The sequence below is a fragment of the Sinohyriopsis cumingii genome, chromosome 16, assembly GCF_028554795.1.
Source record: "Sinohyriopsis cumingii isolate HCF-2022 chromosome 16, ASM2855479v2, whole genome shotgun sequence".
NCBI lineage: Eukaryota > Metazoa > Mollusca > Bivalvia > Unionida > Unionidae > Sinohyriopsis > Sinohyriopsis cumingii.
Window position 1 is genome coordinate 38,319,138 of NC_142976.1, and position 18,768 is coordinate 38,337,905.

The 18,768-nt window shown below is 35.6% G+C and overlaps 1 long non-coding RNA gene and 1 pseudogene across 1 annotated transcript; one reads left to right on the forward strand and one right to left on the reverse strand.

Annotated features, from left to right (window-relative positions):
• Window positions 1–3,059: 3,059 nt before the first annotated feature.
• LOC149780238 (uncharacterized) lies at window positions 3,060–6,914 on the reverse strand. The gene is made up of 3 exons (XR_016415033.1): window positions 6,785–6,914; window positions 6,399–6,516; window positions 3,060–3,603 (listed from the first exon to the last, which is right to left on the reverse strand). It is a non-coding gene; the product is annotated as an uncharacterized LOC149780238 (long non-coding RNA).
• A 2,514-nt stretch (window positions 6,915–9,428) lies between these two features.
• Window positions 9,429–13,528, forward strand: LOC149780239 (uncharacterized; annotated as a pseudogene).
• Window positions 13,529–18,768: the final 5,240 nt, after the last annotated feature.

The following is an 18,768-nucleotide window of genomic DNA, read 5'->3' on the forward strand; positions in this document are numbered from 1 at the left end:
TATGAAGAAAAAAAAGAATAAGTACCTACAAAGAATCTAGCTATAAATGCTACTCTTAGAGAAAGGAAATAAATTTTAAAAAAGTTACAATTGTAACATTTTAGAAGTGCACAATAAGCATCGGGAACATTGTGCTATTGTGTATAAATACAGAACATTGATACAAATATGTGAATGAGGGCAATCGGGTGACCTGTCAAAACTAATTACTCATGTTCACACATTAGAAAACAGAAAAATAAAAACATTTCAGTTCTTTCAAATGTGCTCATTCACCAGAGAAATAATACCCTTTATACGAAAACCCAAATGAATGTACGCAACTGTATACACTGTAAAACTGTTATATATTATGAAATTTACTAAACTTATATTATTGCAGACATGCACGTAAAGACATAACTTTAATTCAAGAGTATGATCGGGTATCAAAAACTGAGCATTATTGTCTAAGAATAATTATACATAGAAAACTCTCTCCACATTACAACTACAGTATTGGCGGCCCGAATGAGGTTGGTAATTTCATTCGGCTCCTCCACGTTGACATGACTAGAGAGATTGTCTCGGACGGTGAACCCTCTGAGAAATTCCCAATATCTAATGGTGTCAAACAGGGCTGTGTACTTGCTCCGATACTCTTCAACCTCTTCTGCGCACAGGTACTGTTCCATGCCATCCGTCACCTTGACATCTACATTAGGTATCGCCTGGATGGATCAGTGTTTGATCTCCGTCGCCTAGCTGCAAAAACAAAGACGCTACAGGCAATCATGGACAGATTCTCTGAAGCCTCCAACTTATTTGGACTCACAATCAACCTAGGAAAGACAGAAGTCCTCTTCCAGCCCGCCCCAGCCACTGTCCCCTCACAACCCTGTATCACCATTGGCGACACGCAGCTGAAGAATGTGGACAGTTTCAAATACCTTGGCAGCACAATATCTAGTGACGACTCCCTGGACAAAGAAATCACTGCGAGGATCCAAAAAGCCAGTCAAGCACTCGGACGACTTCGAACCAAGGTTTTGCAGCAATAGGACATACGCCTGTCAACAAAGATGAAAGTGTACAATGCAGTTGTCCTCACGTCGGAATTTGGACTCATGAGCCACATGCGCGTCCACCGTTGAATGAGATCGCACAACTTGTCTTCCTCGACTCGAGAGACTACCATTAATTAATTGGCGGCCCCGAGTGGTCTAAAGTGTTCTCCGTTATGGATCACTGCCATCTCACCTGTCTGCGTGGGTTCGTGTCTCAGATTCAGCCAATGTGGGTATGAGAGAGTTTGGTTCATTGGTTCTTTCCAGGGTTTTCCCGGGTTATTCCTCCACCATTATAACTGGCCGCCTTGTATAGCCAGCCTATTGTATGCCGAAAAATTGCGTTAAACACTACAACTATATTAATGCCACTATATTATATAATTATCAGCAGTTTTGTTTCAAATTTATAGATGGACCTATCAGCTGAAGTCATCGTCAGTGCATCCAGAAGTGACTTGTCCATCAATCTTCATCTTTACATTAAGGGAGAGTTATTTTACACGGTTTATGATATGAGCATTGTTCCAAAAAACTGACTTACATGAGGAACTAGTCTACCATTACTATAAAAGACTGGTTACAGACATTCCAGTCCGAAATACCAACCAGTTCTATAGAAATTACATTGATGTTTTATTATCCTGTGTTGGTTTATATGCTTTTGACGAAAGTGATTATCATTTACTCAATGCCCAACTTTAGTACATCGCCTAAAAAAACTACTGCACATAAACTAGAATAGTCTATCCATAACAATTTGACATTTGGTACCTGACTAAAAGGCCTACATCACTAACTTAAAACGAGATTTCTGCTTTGTAACAATTTCTTCTGTAGGCGGTGATGGTATTGGATCGAGTAAAGTAGATATTCATCTAGGATCATTGATGTCCAGAACAACTTACTGGTTCATGCCAACTCCATCATCTAACCTGATTTTCAATATTTTCGTAATTATTTCCGGAATATAAAAGTACTGTTTATCAGCTTTCTTTGGGTTTGCAGACCATCTGTTTATCAGCTTTCTTTGGGTTTGCAGACCATCTCCCACTTTTATTCGCTGAATGACCTTTGGTATCTGACAAGAAAATGTAAACATTTCACGGACAATGTCAGTTCATATTTTGTAAATTCTAGAAAGTCCAAACATAAACAGCATAAATGTAACAAATCATTTTGCTACAGATGAAAATGTGAATATAGCAAATCTGTATGTTACCAAGATGTCATAAAAATATTTAGATTATTTACATAATTTTCTAATTACATTATAGACTTATTGTAACCAAAATTGGTTTATGAAATTGTTATAAAAATTCTTTATCATGTTAGATTAAATTGTACCACACAGAGATAGTTTATCAACTTTCAGGTAAAGCATTAATATTTTAACAAAAATGAACTATTATATTTAAAAAAAGAATCAAGTTTATTACCTTTTTGTTTCATCGCTGTTAACAATCACATCTCTGTCAATATGATTGTTGTGATCAAGAGCTTCCATCAAATCCCTAGCTCTGAAAGCTGGTAGCTTATATGAAAATCCTTTGGAGGCATACAATAAAATCAAATTCTGGAAATTTTCCACTTCTGTTGTACTTCTGAAACATAAAGTAAAATGACTTAATAAATAAATTGTTTCACATGCAGAAAACTATTTAAAATTCACAAATCCTTATAAAATGAATCTAAAAATGTTGTACAGTAGCATTATTTACACAGTGCAGAGAATAATCAACTTATAACGCCCCACAGAATTATTTCCTTTTCACGTGAAATGGGGATACGGAACGCATTTTGAGGGTTAATTCTGAATACATCCAAATCTGCTTCCAAGAGTTTTTTTTGTTGCTTAGATTGATGCCTAAGTGTGCTAGAAACATCATCTGACATGTGCAGGAGGGTAAAAGTTATTTTCCTGACCACTTTTTACTCCCAATCTCCAACTTATCAGACTTTTGCAAAGTTTCACCTAGTTCAGACTGGTCTGAATTAGATGGCGGGCAAAAAAGTCTAAAATCCGGACACAAAATCTGATTCCAACAATGGGTGACTTTTTGGTGTCAAAAGACTGGGTCTCACAAAATACGTTTTTCCTCTCTGCATATTTTAATGCAAGTAGAAAGTCCAGATTATTGTGTATCATTGTAGAGCATGATCTGTCTGCTTTTTGTAATACCGCCCACTTTGGAAGTAGGATACAACCTCATCATACCTAGAGACAGGATTGGGGCTGAATGAGTTAAGATAACAAAGATGCAGTACGTAAGTTTAGAAACTAATCATTTTAGTAGCTAAAAGAACAGCTGTAAAACAGCAAAACATTCTTTCACACTTACCTAAAGTTAAGGTGGTATGCAATCCGGATCAAGAGCCTTTTATTCAGAACAGTTATGCGCAGTGCAACACGAGGTAGACTGTCCGTTTTGAGCCATTCTTTACTTCTTTCACTGGGAAAAGGTCCATGACTACATGCATTTGTTCCACTTGGACCATGTGGCAATAACCATTCATATTCATTTACAACATGGTGCAAAATAACACTCCATACACACTATAAATGAGAATATATACAATGTATTTTTAAACTTTAAATGCTGTAAACAAAAACAAAAATAATGGAAAAATTTTATTGACAAAAAATCAATCTTACATCATTATAAACCAACAAATGTATTGTATATGTACTTAAGTAAAATCCTCCCTGTTGCCAGAAATGTGTGCACAGTGACAGAAATGATTAACAACATCTTTGGTCCACTCGAATAGATTTCGCTTTTGTTTTTGTCCTGACCAGCCTACACATCAAAACACTAATTATTATTTCTCATTCAAACATTTAATCTTTCATACATAGGAAACTTGTCTTTTATGTTAAATATTAGATTGCTGTTTTGCAAGTTCTATATATACTTGTAATTACTTCAATTCATATTTCATATTAAAATTTTCTTGTGACTAAGTTTTTTGCCTAAATTCTTTGCTTCGTGCCATACATCATGTGAATACTTGATTTCTGGAAAGTCTTTATCTGCGGATTAAAGTGAACATCAGTGGCATACACTTGTAAGTACCGAAATATTTAACTATACACAGTTGAACTGAAATACACTTATCATTAGAAATAGTTTCTATTTTACCTACTTTGCTTAAGAACTAACATATTGCAGATCAAACATCTTAACTATTACATGTCATATGTGCTGAGCACAATTCGTTGTTTAATTAAGCAAATTGTCACAAGGACATAACTATGCACAACAAATTTACTACAATGGTCACAAAGTTGTGCATGTCAGTATACCATATTTACCAAATATATCACATGTTATGAGTAATGTGGATTATATATAACCTATTGTGATTTCTTTGAATGTGGTTATCTTCCTAATGTAAACCTCATACCACTGATCACTGTTAGTGCATGCATGCAGCACAAACCAACAATAATATGATACGCTCAGGACATTAGAGTTCAGTTCATTATCAGTCAAATATCATATACATACTGAAAGAGGAATGGACATTATTTTCTAGAAGTTGCATTAGATTGAATTCCGATATTAGGTATTACTCGGAATGATATATATTTCTAACCTGCTTTCAGTTTATATCACATTTTTATTTTTACAAAATTATCATAATTTATAGTTATTGTTTAATACGAAAATAAACATGCACGTACGTTTAGGTCATTTCATTATATCAGAGTAATTCAGCAAAAGCCAACTTACTCATCAGAGCAGTAATCTGTAAATGTGAATCCGTGACGACTTCTACAATTTTTATTTTATTTTCCTTTAAGAAATTCAGCCCCTTTACAAAGCATACCTTTTATAAGACTGTGCTTTTCTTGTGTCATTCTTTTGTCCATTATGATGCACACAGTTTTCTATCTGGAATTTTCCATGAATGTGTATGTAAAATACTGGGATGAATGTCCAGGGCTGTCAATTCTACCATCCTCATAAAACCAGGTTACAGTTTATATTGGCTCCAAGTTTCATATAAGCATTTGTAATAACTAATAATAGCTATCTTATAATACAACTGCCACATTGTTTCGAGTAGTCTATAACATGATCAGCGCTGGGATTTAGCATGAGTTTAATGACTAAATGCTGAAATCCAGTTTTCCCCACCTAAATTTCAAAATGTTTACAAGCTGAATGATCAAATTTCCAGTCAACGTATTAAGAACAGATAAGATACAAAATATTTTGTATAATGTTAGAGATCCCGAGTAACAACATAAGCACATTGATCACCTGAATTTGTCTTCGTTCATCTTTCAACAATAACACTGGTTACAATTTATATCAAAACCAATTAGTGAGCATGACGATAGGCACCAATCGCCATGTTTTTATATATAATTGGGTTAGACATGTTTTTATGATATTTGAAATTTGAGAGGACATGATTTATCTAGGATATACTTTTAGATTTCAGATAACTTTGAAGTTTAGCTATATTAACTGAAATTTGACCTACCAAGAATTACAACTTCTATTTCCTGTAATGATTGTAATATATGCTTCAGATTGTCAATCCAATATTGGTAAATGGATGGAATTAAACACGTCACTTGAATTTTAAATGTCGTAGAACTTAAATAGGCTGCTTCAGAAATGTCGAAAATATAACCATCTTCTAAAAGGTACTGCCAGACAGTAGTATGGCAGATGCCAAAAGTAATCACCACCATGTAGTTGCCGATAAAGCAGAGGCTGTGAACACGATTCATTTTTTGGCACAATGTCCATTTTCACAAACCTTTAGATAAATATAAAATCTGATTTATTTTACATACCACAGAGTTCAGTGTGACAGTTTTGTACAATAAATAGGGACTTCTACATGTTTATTTTGCCATGTACTAAATGTGAACCCACTGATATTAACAGCTAACATACATATATATATATATATATATATATATATATATATATATATATATGACCAACAGTATAGTATGACATTAGTTTATACTTAGAATGATATGATGACAACATGTATAATAATATATTGTGAATAACATCCTCCAGTTTGCAAAACTCTTGATACCTTTCAGAGCACATCTAACAGTTTTGCTGGTAATGGAGTAAATGTAACGTTGTAAAAGTAACAGAAATATTGATAAATCTCATGAAAATAGCAGTATAAATAATCCTTAATGCATATTACACTGGAATGTAACTTAGCTGCAATCTTACCCATTTTAAATATAATGCTGATCCAACAACTTGTCTGCATACTGATTTCTGTCGCACATCCCTTGGATCTGAAAGTGGCACGTTTGTCTTCGCAAGACTCAAGTGCACTGTAATAAACTAAAAAAGGACTCACCAAAAAAGTTAAAGGTATCTTCAATAGTACGGATACGCCAAATATCAGGTCCTTATCTATTTCTGGTTGATCATTATCATCATCTTTAGCATCTTCCAAACAACTATTGCTGTCTGTTCTTAAAGATAAAAATGAAATATTCATGATATTTCATAAAAATCCTGCAAGAGAAGATTATATCTTGTGAAATTTTAATATACAAACCTAACATTTGTTAGCTTTCACATAAATTTTCAGAGATTCTGATGAAAAACACGTCCGATGATATTATCAGGCAGTATGATAGTAGCTACATTATCTTTTCACCATGTATTACAGTTACATACATGATAATATTTTAATCACATACAAATTCTTTATGGAAAAGATACTAAAATTTTCATTACCTGAATGAAAGATTTAAACTTGGTTCATACTCTTCAATTTACATAGCCATCAGCTTCAAAGTTGCTCTCAGAAACTTCCATTGTAAGACGAGAAGAAGAAAACAGGTTACGTATTAGACAAATTATTATCGAGGTTTCACACACACACACACACACACACATACATTAGACCCGCCCCATACGCAAGCGTATGCATTTTCGTTAACCCCCTTCCACCTCCATGTGTATGTAATAAATGGACGACCCCTAACTATGTCCTTAGTGTGGTTTGTATTTATAATACAATGTATTCATTTCCTTTCTATGATAGCCACTATATCTTCATGATTCCAATTATGCATCTATACTATACTTAAGATATTTTAATTACACATTTGTAACGTGTATGTCGTACAGAGAAAAGAAAACTTTTGCAGGAGCAACTTTCTCGTTCATACACAAAAACCATCCACTGATATATACCATTGTTTTTAGTATATTTACATACATAATGCATGTATCACATTACTTACACAAATACTATCCTTTTATGTATGTATCACGATTATTGTTGTTAGTATACTTATTCAAATGGCTTGATAAAACGTTTAGACTTTTCCATCATGAACTGTTAGCCCAAGTGTAGAAGTTGTAGCCATGTCTTCCTGTGACATTTCTCTCTGTTTCTGATGAATCTTTTAACGTTTTCCTTGCACTGCTGCCGTTCAATTCATAACTAATATACCCAGGAATAATAAATGTTTCATTTTACACAATTATTTATACATTACAAATACTTTTATGCATAAAATATTCTCAACTGCATTGCATTACTTTCCTTTACAATCATTACCATTTACATCTTAATAAAATAAACCATTAGTGGTTGCTTGCATATAAATAAAGTTGTATGGTTGCTGCGAAAATGAAGGTGACTCTTAATTCCCCTTTTGTAGCCTGATTTCGGCTCCAGTAAGAGTACGAATCATAGTTATCGTCTAAATAAGTAATCATCAACTGAAAAAAAGATATAATTTCATTCGTTTCTACTTAGGTTGTACGTCTTTAAGGTGTTCATTGCCAATATATATCACATGAACAAGAAATATTCCTGGGAGAGCATGCACTCTTTAAATAATGGGCCATAATCCAACCAAAACGCAATTTATTGTAGGATTTTATCTGGAACTAGGGTTGCTCAAACACTAGCTCAGGTACAGAAATTTTACACGATATAAAGCTTAAAAAAGCAAGATATTTAATAGAAATGTGAGAAAAGAAAAAAACTAATCTTTACAAGTTAAAATTAGAATTTCACGAATAAAATTACATGGGGCAACTGTTTCAAAATGGTAAAAAGAAAAGGGGGAAAAGAAGACCATATATATAATAAATTACCAATGATAACTTAATCCATCGCTGTACTGTTCTAGTACTACATGTTTACTATTTATACATGATTTATTATGACATACGAGAAATATATAACAAGTTGTCACAATCATCCATACGTGGTATATTGTGTTCAAATAACTTGATTTGTCGCATGCATGACATTCTGTGAACAGACTACGCTAATATTGAGCCATCTGGTCATACAACTGTCTGCCGTGGCCGTCTTTATCGAATACTCCCCTCCAAAGCCACCATGTGTTGTTTTTTTTTCCTAAGATTTTTTACATCTTTTTTTTATGTAAAAGTCAATATCCATTGTTTCACCGAATCACACTATGCCAGTTTATAATGGCGCCTACATATACAGGTTACTATGGATACACTGTGAGGCTGGCATTACCTTTAGGTATCACGGTACCAATTCTTCTCTCATTGACCTTAATGCTAATGTGTGGTGAAATATATTTTCTATCCTACTTTAGCGTGCATGCCACTTTTCTAGAGAACAGTGGTAGATTGTCAATTTGAACTATACAGGGGTAAGAGTTGTCTAATCACAACAGACACATTTTCAGTCATGATTACCACATTTTCAAAAAATCATAAAAAGTACAAATTATGAAACTAGATAGAAATTAACATAACCTCACATGTTGTCAAAGGCTTTTTTCTAAGCCTAATAAAAAGTACAACTTATTAAATATTGCACGAATCACAGCCAGTTATTTTGTTTATTTCAGTTGTTTTAGATTAAGTTGTACTTATTGTTACACATATATATAGTTCCCCGCTCCCGACCCAAGCGTTCAAGCTTGGGTTGGAAACTTTTTTTTTTTTTTTTTTTGGGGGGGGAGGAAGCAAACAGATAAAGATTAGATAGTTTTCTTTTCTAAACAAAATAATGAAAAATACCACCCTACCGCCCAATTCAAGTCTGCAGCTGTTTAGTCAAGTTAGTCGAGCGACAGGAAACATATTCTTCAATGTGGCGTTAGTGTTTCGCGTTATATAATACAATACATAGTTATCATATGACGTCATAATATACGGGCACCGTAAGGTCATCCGTCATTTTATGGGTCAATGAGTTTCATTCGCGTGACTGTTTATCACTTGAATAAAATTTGCAATCGCACAATGGTTAATACATGCTGGGTTAAAGGTTGTTCAAACCGTGCAGACGATTCCGTGAAACGTGGTTTTTACACAATACCTGTTGTCAATAAATTTGGAGAGAAACGAAAACATTAAGTGAAGAGCGACGACGGACATGGTTGGCAAACATCAACAGAAAGGACCTGCCGTCGAAGCATTCAAAAATCTGCTCAGACCACTTTATTCAAGGTACTTTCATTGAATGTTGTATAGATTACTATCATTAGTAGTAGTAGTAGTATACCGGATATTTCTTACAGTGAATAACACAAAAACGTTATTTGTGGCTGGTTTCGCTTTGTTTTAAATATTTAAAGTACATGTGAACTACAGTCCTTACCATTGTTTTTCTAAGAAAACCTGTTTATATTTAAAATATGCATTCACGATTCTTACTAGATCTTAACATTGCCATATATTATGTATCTAGTCACTTTGAATTATTTACTATTTTTTTGTCTCATTTTCTTTTTCAGGAAAACCTGCAGAATTGTATAGTCGATGACATCCGATTGGGCTCCCACCCTTAAACTTGGTGACTTATCTGGACAGACAGAAGACCAGAGCAGACCATGATATAGCTAAAGTGTTGTCGAATTTGCAGCATTTTCATGAAACCTCTTTTGTCCAGGAAGGGGATGAATCTGCTGATCACAGGGGTAACTCTGTTTGTTCTTTTACAATCAATGGAAAGATTGAACCAGATCAAGAACACCAGAGACTAACTCCATTAGCCAGTGTATAGTTGATGGTGAAATTCAACACCTGATTACTGAAAATACACAGCTTAAAGATAAATTAAGCAACTACAAATTGAATCCGGAATCATTTTGTGATAATGAAGATAAAGTTAAGTATTACACTGGAATGCCGAGTTACATGACCCTAATGACCCTGATTGAATTTGTTGCTCTATACATTCAAACCAGTAAAGGACTAGAAGTTGGGAAGTTTGAAAAAATCATAATGACACTAATGAGACTTAAGATCAACCTCCCCTTGCAAGATATTGCATATAGATTTCATATATCTACATCAACCGTGTCAAGGACATTTTTAAATGTTATTCATGTTTTATATATTAGATTAAAGCCCCTTTTGTTTTGTCCAGAGAGGGAGGAGATTCAGCTTACCATGCCCATGGAATTTAGGCAATATTTTGGTGGAAAGGTGGCCGTCATTATTGACTATTTTGAAATATTTATACGGAGACCTAAAAGCCTAATTGCACGAGCTCAGACTGGATCATCATACAAGCACAACAACACCATAAAATTTCTTATTAGCATTACACCTCAGGGATCTATTTCTTTTCTTTCCAGAGCATGGGGAGGTAGGGCAAGTGAGAAATACGTAACTAAAAACTGGATTTTTATCAAATTTATTGCCTGGATATATTGTGTTAGCAGACAGGGGATTTAATATTTCAAACAGTATTGGAATGTACTGTGCTAAAGTTACCCCTAGTTTTACTAAATGGAAATCACAATTGTCTCCTATTGATGTAGAAAATAGTAGACAAATTGCACACTTGCGAATTCATGTGGTTCGTGTAATTGGTCTAGTGCGAAATAAGTATGTCATGCTTCAGGGAAAGCTCCAATTAATTTCCTCATGAATGAGAAAGGAGAAATTCCAGTTGACAAAATTGTTAATGTTGCATGTTGTCTTATAAATATGTGCGAGTCTGATGTTCCATTTGACTAGTAAGGATTTGTGAAATAATCAGATTTATTACATATATAAGACATTTAGTCTTTAATTTTGTACGTCTCATAACTTTGCACACAAAATATTCTTACATAATTATGTCATCATTAAATATTTGTGAATCACAAATCATTATCTTGTGTTCTTAATTCTAAACTTTTTGACTTGTGTTCTTTAAGTTTAGTTCTACTGGTTATTGATGAGATGATGTTATGAATAGTCTGTCCATCTGTTACCATTAGTCGATTTACGCCACTCATTCTAAACAAGCTGGGAGATTGTCATTGAATGTAAGGCACACATTCATCCAATGGAGCGATTGGTCCTAATGAAATGGTGCTTCTCAGACAGCCAATATGGTTGCCACTGTAGCCGTCATGAAAATCTTGTTATTACTACTCTGCATAGATGGTCATATGGTGGGCTATAGAATAAGCAAGATATATAGAATACAGATAGAATAAAAACACATTTATACAGGGGAATGATTTTTTCACTTATATAAGTATGCATGAAAATAAAAAGTGCCAGATAACACTGAACACTCACCACAATATTTAGCCCCACCCCCATGCCACAGTCATACTGTACAACGACCACAATGCGCGTGTATCCCGTTTTTTTTTTTACATGCAAATGTCCTGAGAATGGCCTTCTAACACTTTTTAGGCCTTTTTGCTTTACTGCCATACACTGGACAACATTCTGGACAATAGTATGATCCTTTTGGTGCTTTAGTCGTATTTATGCACTTAAAGTGAAGCCATTTCAGTCTGCAGTTTTCATTGTCACAACCAACAACATTATCAAATGTTTCATCATAGGGTACTTGACATAAATGAGGTCAGTGTTATTTCCTGACACAGCCTGTCTATCATTGTTGGTGAGAGAGGGTTGCAACACAGATGTATGCAGCTTCCTTTCCATTTGTGCAATAGATTCAATGTTTGCGGACTGTGGTCTGGTGAATAATTTCCCTGTCAGTTCAGGCAGAATAACATGAATGAAGAATGATGCTGACTTTGCTTCTATTTCTTGCCATAGCTTGGGGTTTGGCAAAATCCTTTCCACAGATATGTCCTCTGTCCAGATAACAAAGTCAAAAAACTTCTTTTTACTTATAAAGATTTGTGTTTGCACCTGATAATAATACTGATGGCGTGTTTTTAATAGTTTGTCTTTGTCCAGGTATGAAATACTTTCATTTTTAACCTCAGTATCTCTCACACATTATGGACACTACTTCCACTATTCACTCTTCACAACAATTACATGAAACAAGAGCACCGGGAGATGCTCCAATATGGGGGAAATTCAGAGTTGATTATGAGACCAAATTCATCAATTTTATGTTCTTGACTTTGTTCACTGTGTTGTATATAATATGGGCATTGATTTTTTCTGACGACTACAAGTAGCTCTGTTGCCAATATATATAGTGAATGTTAGCAGAAAGGAAGGGAAATATATGACGATGGTTCCCAATAATAGAACTGTCGAGATTTTTCAGCGAAGACATCGAGTTTATGCTGCATTAGCTTTAAATAAAATGCATCAAGTTCCCACATGATGAACAAGAATATTATGTATTTTTATATGCTATTTTGGCATATCAGTTATCTTATTAATAAAAAAGATGTAGAAACTATCGACGGTTATTTAGAGGCTATTTCTGCAACAGCTGAAGCTAGTGGTGTACGGAGAGTAAATGGCGACCAAGACGAGGATGATGGCCCTGCCAACGGTTGTCCTGCAAATTAATTGTATCAAATATTTTGGTACTCCACGCTCATGGTTGAAGCAAAAACCAGTTGGATACCCTGAAGCAAAACACTCCTCCTTAGACGAGTTTGTCTACTGTGCAAGTCTCGTCATTTGAGGCAGTTACAATATCTGCACTTACACCAAGTGCTTCTAACACCCAGCTAGAAGAACAAGATATTGTGAATCTAGAGCCAGATACTCATATGTGCAATGTTCAACATTCTCGATTAACTGTAGTCTGCACCAAATGCTAAAAGGGGTCTTTGCTTTACTCTAACTCAAAAGATGCATATGGTTTACTATTCAGTTAACTATTCTATTAATATGGGAGAAAATCACAAGTATGCACGAGAGATTAGGAAACATCACCATCAGAGCTCGGCCCTTGTCGAAATGCAGGCCTCCTTATCTCACATGGTTACCCGTGTTGCATTCTTACCTCTAGACAAGACTGGCTGCGCTGAATTTACACTTTAATTGCTGATTATACTAGTGATTTTGGTATATAATATACAATGGAACGCTAAAAATAAGTTTGGATAGTAAACCAAAATTAAAAAAGGTCTTAAATGTTATAAACAGTAAATTATAAATAGTAATATATATCAAGTCAATATTTAGAAATACATTAAATCGGTAATATGCTTGAGAGCAATCTGATAAAGAATAACAGCAAAAAGGAATTCCAAATTATGAAAGATCTCACTAGATAGAAGCAACCAAAAGTCAGTACCATTCAAGACGAAAATGGAAAATTCCTCACAGAAGCGAGTGACACTGCAGAATGATGGACTAGGTATTGCAAAGAACTCTACAGACATCAGTCCACAGGAGACCCAGAGGTGCTTGATGTTCCAAACTCCTCAAATGATGATGTCCCCATTTTAATAAAAAAGGTGGAGTCAGTAATAAGAGCACTGAAGAATGGGAAAGCAGCTGGAGTAGACAACAGTCAGCTGAACTTGTCAAGAATGGAGGGGGTGGGAATCAGAGATAGAACTACTAACAAAAATCTGCAACAAGATCTGGGAGACAGGTGAATGGCCAACACAGTGGACCCAGTCACTGATTATAACATTCCTCCAAAAACGCAATCTCCAGCTGTGCCAAAATTACAGAACTATCAGTTTGATCAGCCATGCTAGTAAGGTGATCCTGAAGATCATCCTGAACAGACTGAAACCACGAACAGAAGAAATAATCGCTGAGGAACAGGCCGGGTTCCGGAGGGGAAGAAGCATAACAGAACAAATATTCAATCTCAGGGTTCTGTGTGAAAAGTACTCTCAACATCAACAAGACATATATGATGTGTTCATAGATTTCAAAAAGGCCTTTGACAGTGTGGCATGAGGCTTTGTGGACCACAGTGAAAAAGTACAACATGGGTCAAAAGTTGACCAATACCATCAGCAGCTGTACTCCAAGGCTACCAGTGCAGTAATTGCCCAAGTGGGGGACTGGTTCCAGACAACAGTCGGAGTACGTAAAGGCTGTATCTTGTCACCCACGCTTTTTAACATCTACTTAGAGCGCATCATGATCGAAGCCCTGGAAAACCACTGTGGGACAGTCAGCATTGGAGGGCCTAACATCACCAACCAACACTTTGAAGACGACATTGATGGGCTGGCAAGCAGTAAAGACGAGCTTGACACCTTAGTAATGAACCTGGATGAAACTTCTTCCAGATTAGACATGGTGTTAAGCGCTGAGAAGACAAAGCTGATGACAAAAAGTGGTAAACAAAGATCAGCCAAGATTAAAGTCAGAGAACAGAAACTGAAAACAGTGAGCCAGTTCAAATATCTTGGTTCCATAATCATCTGAGGGATCGAGAGCAGAAATTTTGTCACAGGGCAGCGTCCAGGGTGGCAGAACGAGAGATAGACTGAGAAAAAGGTGGTCTGACATCACAGAATGGACCTGGAAAATTGTTGCGAAGACACAGGCATTGGCGCATGATCGAGACAAGTGGAGGGAATTGGTCAGATGATCAGCAGCACAGCGCCTCGGCGACCACACTAGGTCAAGAGACTGATGTGATGCTTATTAAACACGTTAACGCCATACGCAATTTGTATGACAACAGCTGTATAACACATACATGGGGCGAACAATACCAGAAACCGACCATAACGTTTAGGCCAAACGATATTCCTCTGGTACTTTAATGAGATTAGCACTATCTTTAATAACTTCTCTTAAAATTTCTTTCCAAACCGAAATATAAGCCAGGAAAAAAATATGCATGTTACGTAACGAATAATTACACTACTATAGTTATACATAAAATAGAATGTTGTTGCTGCAGTAGTCAAATGTAATCTCTCGCAATCTTTGACCAAAACATACAGCTTCTTCATATAAGATAAGGTGTTTAATATGGATCATTCTGTAGGTATCAAAAGAAGAAAAAAAATTGTTTAATTAAAGTTGTCAGTATAAATTAGAAATACCATGTAACATTTAATGGAGATTTGATTCAACACTATCACTAATCATCATTAAACAAATTGTAAAATTCAGGATATCTATACTATTTTGTAATCAAATTATCAGTTGATGAATTAATATTTTGATTTTAATTAATAATCTGATTGATATGAAAGATATCAGTTGTATATATTTTATGCAACATACTGTTCCTGTCATGCAGCACTAGTAGCTCTGTCCCAGCGCATACGCGGGAGGCACACGATAGATGGCGCTATGATTCAAAATCCCTATACATGTATCACACGCCCAATATCATTGGAAGCAGGTACAAAACTCAATCGTTATGTAGTTAGTCTAGTTTATAGAATGGTCTTCTAAGGAACTTTGAATGCTATTAAGCGAAATAAAAATGAATATCCACTTAAAGTATGTATAATCAAATTATCAAAAAATTATATCCCAAAACGTTTAGGGTTGCATGTAATCGACTTATTAAAAATTCCCACAAGTACTATAATGTAACTCACAATGTTATTTCAAAGGATTGCAACAAACAACATATTGATGCACTTTACATTAATTTATAAACCTTCAATATAATCAAACTGTCAACAAAACAATACCATATTGATGCATTTTACATTAATTTATAAACCTAATGCGAATGGTATTAGGGGTGAGAGCATCATTATCGCCATCTATATGAACGGTTTAAACTATCCACCTAACATTTCATCCGGGAGAGTTTAATTGGTCTAACAAACAGCTGCGGTCGATTTGATAATTTGTTATTTTAAATACTTGTTTGCATTCTTATTTTGTATATTTACCTAAGCCGACGATCCGGTCTGTTTTAGCTAAAGATGTTTTTTATAGCAGATCGGAGCTTAAGACTTTGATTAAATATATAAAATATACATGCGGAAATCGGATTAAGCTGAAGTATGTTTCTTTATGGAAACGAATAGAAATATACTAATGTTAAGGAAAGTGTTTAGATAGCTTCGTTTTGTTTAACAGACTTAAATCCATTTAACGGATTTCGGCATTCCCAGTTTCCGTAGCACTTCAGCAAACTGAAAATTTAGGTCAACATAACTTGATAACACGTCAATTTGCTCGTGTGAGTGTGATGTGATTTTGATTTTTAACGTAGCTTTAACAATTTTTCAGTCATATTGCTACGATGTCTGCAGTGTGGCAGTTTAAAGTGATGTCTAGCACTGGGGCATCATGCCGCAGACATGTTGCATGATGTCCTACCCAGTCACATTATCCTGACACCAGGCCGACCAGTCCTAACACTAACCTCTTAATGCTGAACGCCAAGCGAGGCAGCTGTTAGTACGCTCGTGTGAAAATTTGTATTTATTAAAAACATACATCAGAGTAAGTAAGGTGCGACTAAAGCGACATTTAATTTGTAGAAAAGTGTTGATCTGTACTTCCAGGTATGAAAGGTATTCCTGAAAAAGTTGGCCTCTGTCACCTGCAAGGGGCACACGCTACACAACGCCGTACGACTAGTCGCTTAGTTTCGTCTATCATATGCCACGTCACAAATCTAGTCTATCATATTTAGAGCAGATTTGTGACGTGGTAGTCATGACTCACCTGATTGTTCTTAGTCATTCTGAACTACTTATGTGAGTTTCCCTTTGATTCGACTCGTCCGCATACAATTATTTACAGGCGAGAAATCACCTTTCAGAAATCCTGGTTACTTGAGACTGGTGTCAGATTTCTTCTCTAGATTCATAGTCCTTGTACTCTAATTTTGTCTCATGGTATTAGTACGGATTTCTTCAATAACCCCACAAATATGTCGCAGTTTTGAATAACTATAGAATTTTATTTTTCTTATAATCTGGCTATGGGGAGACAGGGACTAGTTGATACCAATTTCACTTATATAAAAAATAATGTGACCGCCATCAACAAGTCTGTCTTGTTACCTCATCCTCGGGAATATGAACATCGGAGGAATGGCATGGCCCAATGCATTTATTGCACAACACAGAGTTACAAGAGTCCCCCTTTTAGCACTTGTTACAGCTCCCACCTGTTTAACACCTATTGGTGCTAAAATTTGGCCAGGATTTTGTGCTGTTGTGAGGCCGGTCTCATCAGCATTCCATATGGCCTGTGGTTGAAAATGGAAACGCCTGTATAAGTTCTCCAGATTGTCATAAAACAAATTTACATTTGTACGGTTAAAACTGGTGATACGACCGATGGAGGTGGCTTCCGGTTTACGCACTGACAGAACACTGCTGTGGCGGTTCATAAACCCTGAAAACCAATCATCACCTTTTAACAGATTAGCTTTCCAGTTGTTTGGAATCTCTTTGCTGAGGTGTACTGCTAATTCAGAAGCCAGTTTTTTTTTGTTTTTTTTTTTGTTTCTTTTGGTGACAAGCCAAAAAACATCTTGGATGCATCAAGCAGATATGTTACAAACTCTTTTTCCACAGCGTCGGAAAACAGTTGTTTTGGCCGAGCATAGCGGCATTTTATTTCACCCTCTCCAGAAGCTGCCAGTTCTTTTTTCTTCTTGCAGAATCGATAAAGCGTCATCTTATCTATTCCAAATGCATCAACGACTGGCGGCAGAGGTCTGTTCTGGTTCAAAACTTCATCGGAAGCACATTCCAAAACATCTAGCAGCTCCTCAGGTGGTTTTCCGCTTATACGTTCGTACCATCTAAAACAGTAAAGTGTAAATAACTGTCAAGTACCATGCATATTCATATTCATGTTCACATTAGGCATACATTTATGCAACACTCAAGATGAAATAAATTAACACAAATAAATGAATATGAATACGAATATGAACACGATGGATTTCGAGTATGAATCTGAATATGAAAATTAAATCACATCAAACACGTTGAAGCACATCAAACATAGGCCTATTTCTATAAATTAATAAAATGCTTTAATGTACACATGTAGGCCCTGCAATAATGTACACATTTAAGCCTAAGGGGTTAGCTGATACAGTATCAACTAGCCCCGGCACATGTGTATCAATTAGCCCCGATAGGTAGGCCATGCTAAATTTCTTTGTTACTTTACATGGAAGAGCAGGAACTGAACGACACTTTTCTGTTTAAAAGCGGAAACATCTATGCATAAAATACTATTAAAATTATATTTGTCGTGCTTACCGTGCTCTCGCAAAATGCTTGCAAGAAATCTTCAAAAAGTTTTCAACGCACCTCGCAGTTGTGAGGCTAATGAGTCGACGAAAGAATACTCGTCGTCCTAGGAGTACTACGCAACAAGCAAAATTTAGCGTACCAAAAATGTCGAAGTGTAATCTCTGGTTCTGCAGGCAACTTTGTATCAGTTCGTGATATGTACAAAGTTTGAAAAACGACAGACGCACTTCCATTAGTTAAGAATCCAATTCATAACATAAAAATGCACCACAGGGGCAGGCAGGAAGGTTTTGTCCGCTATATGAATGCAAGTTTCTTCACATAGCAGTAACAAGTCGTTGAGTTAATTCAAACTCCCATCATTAGTACTATCTA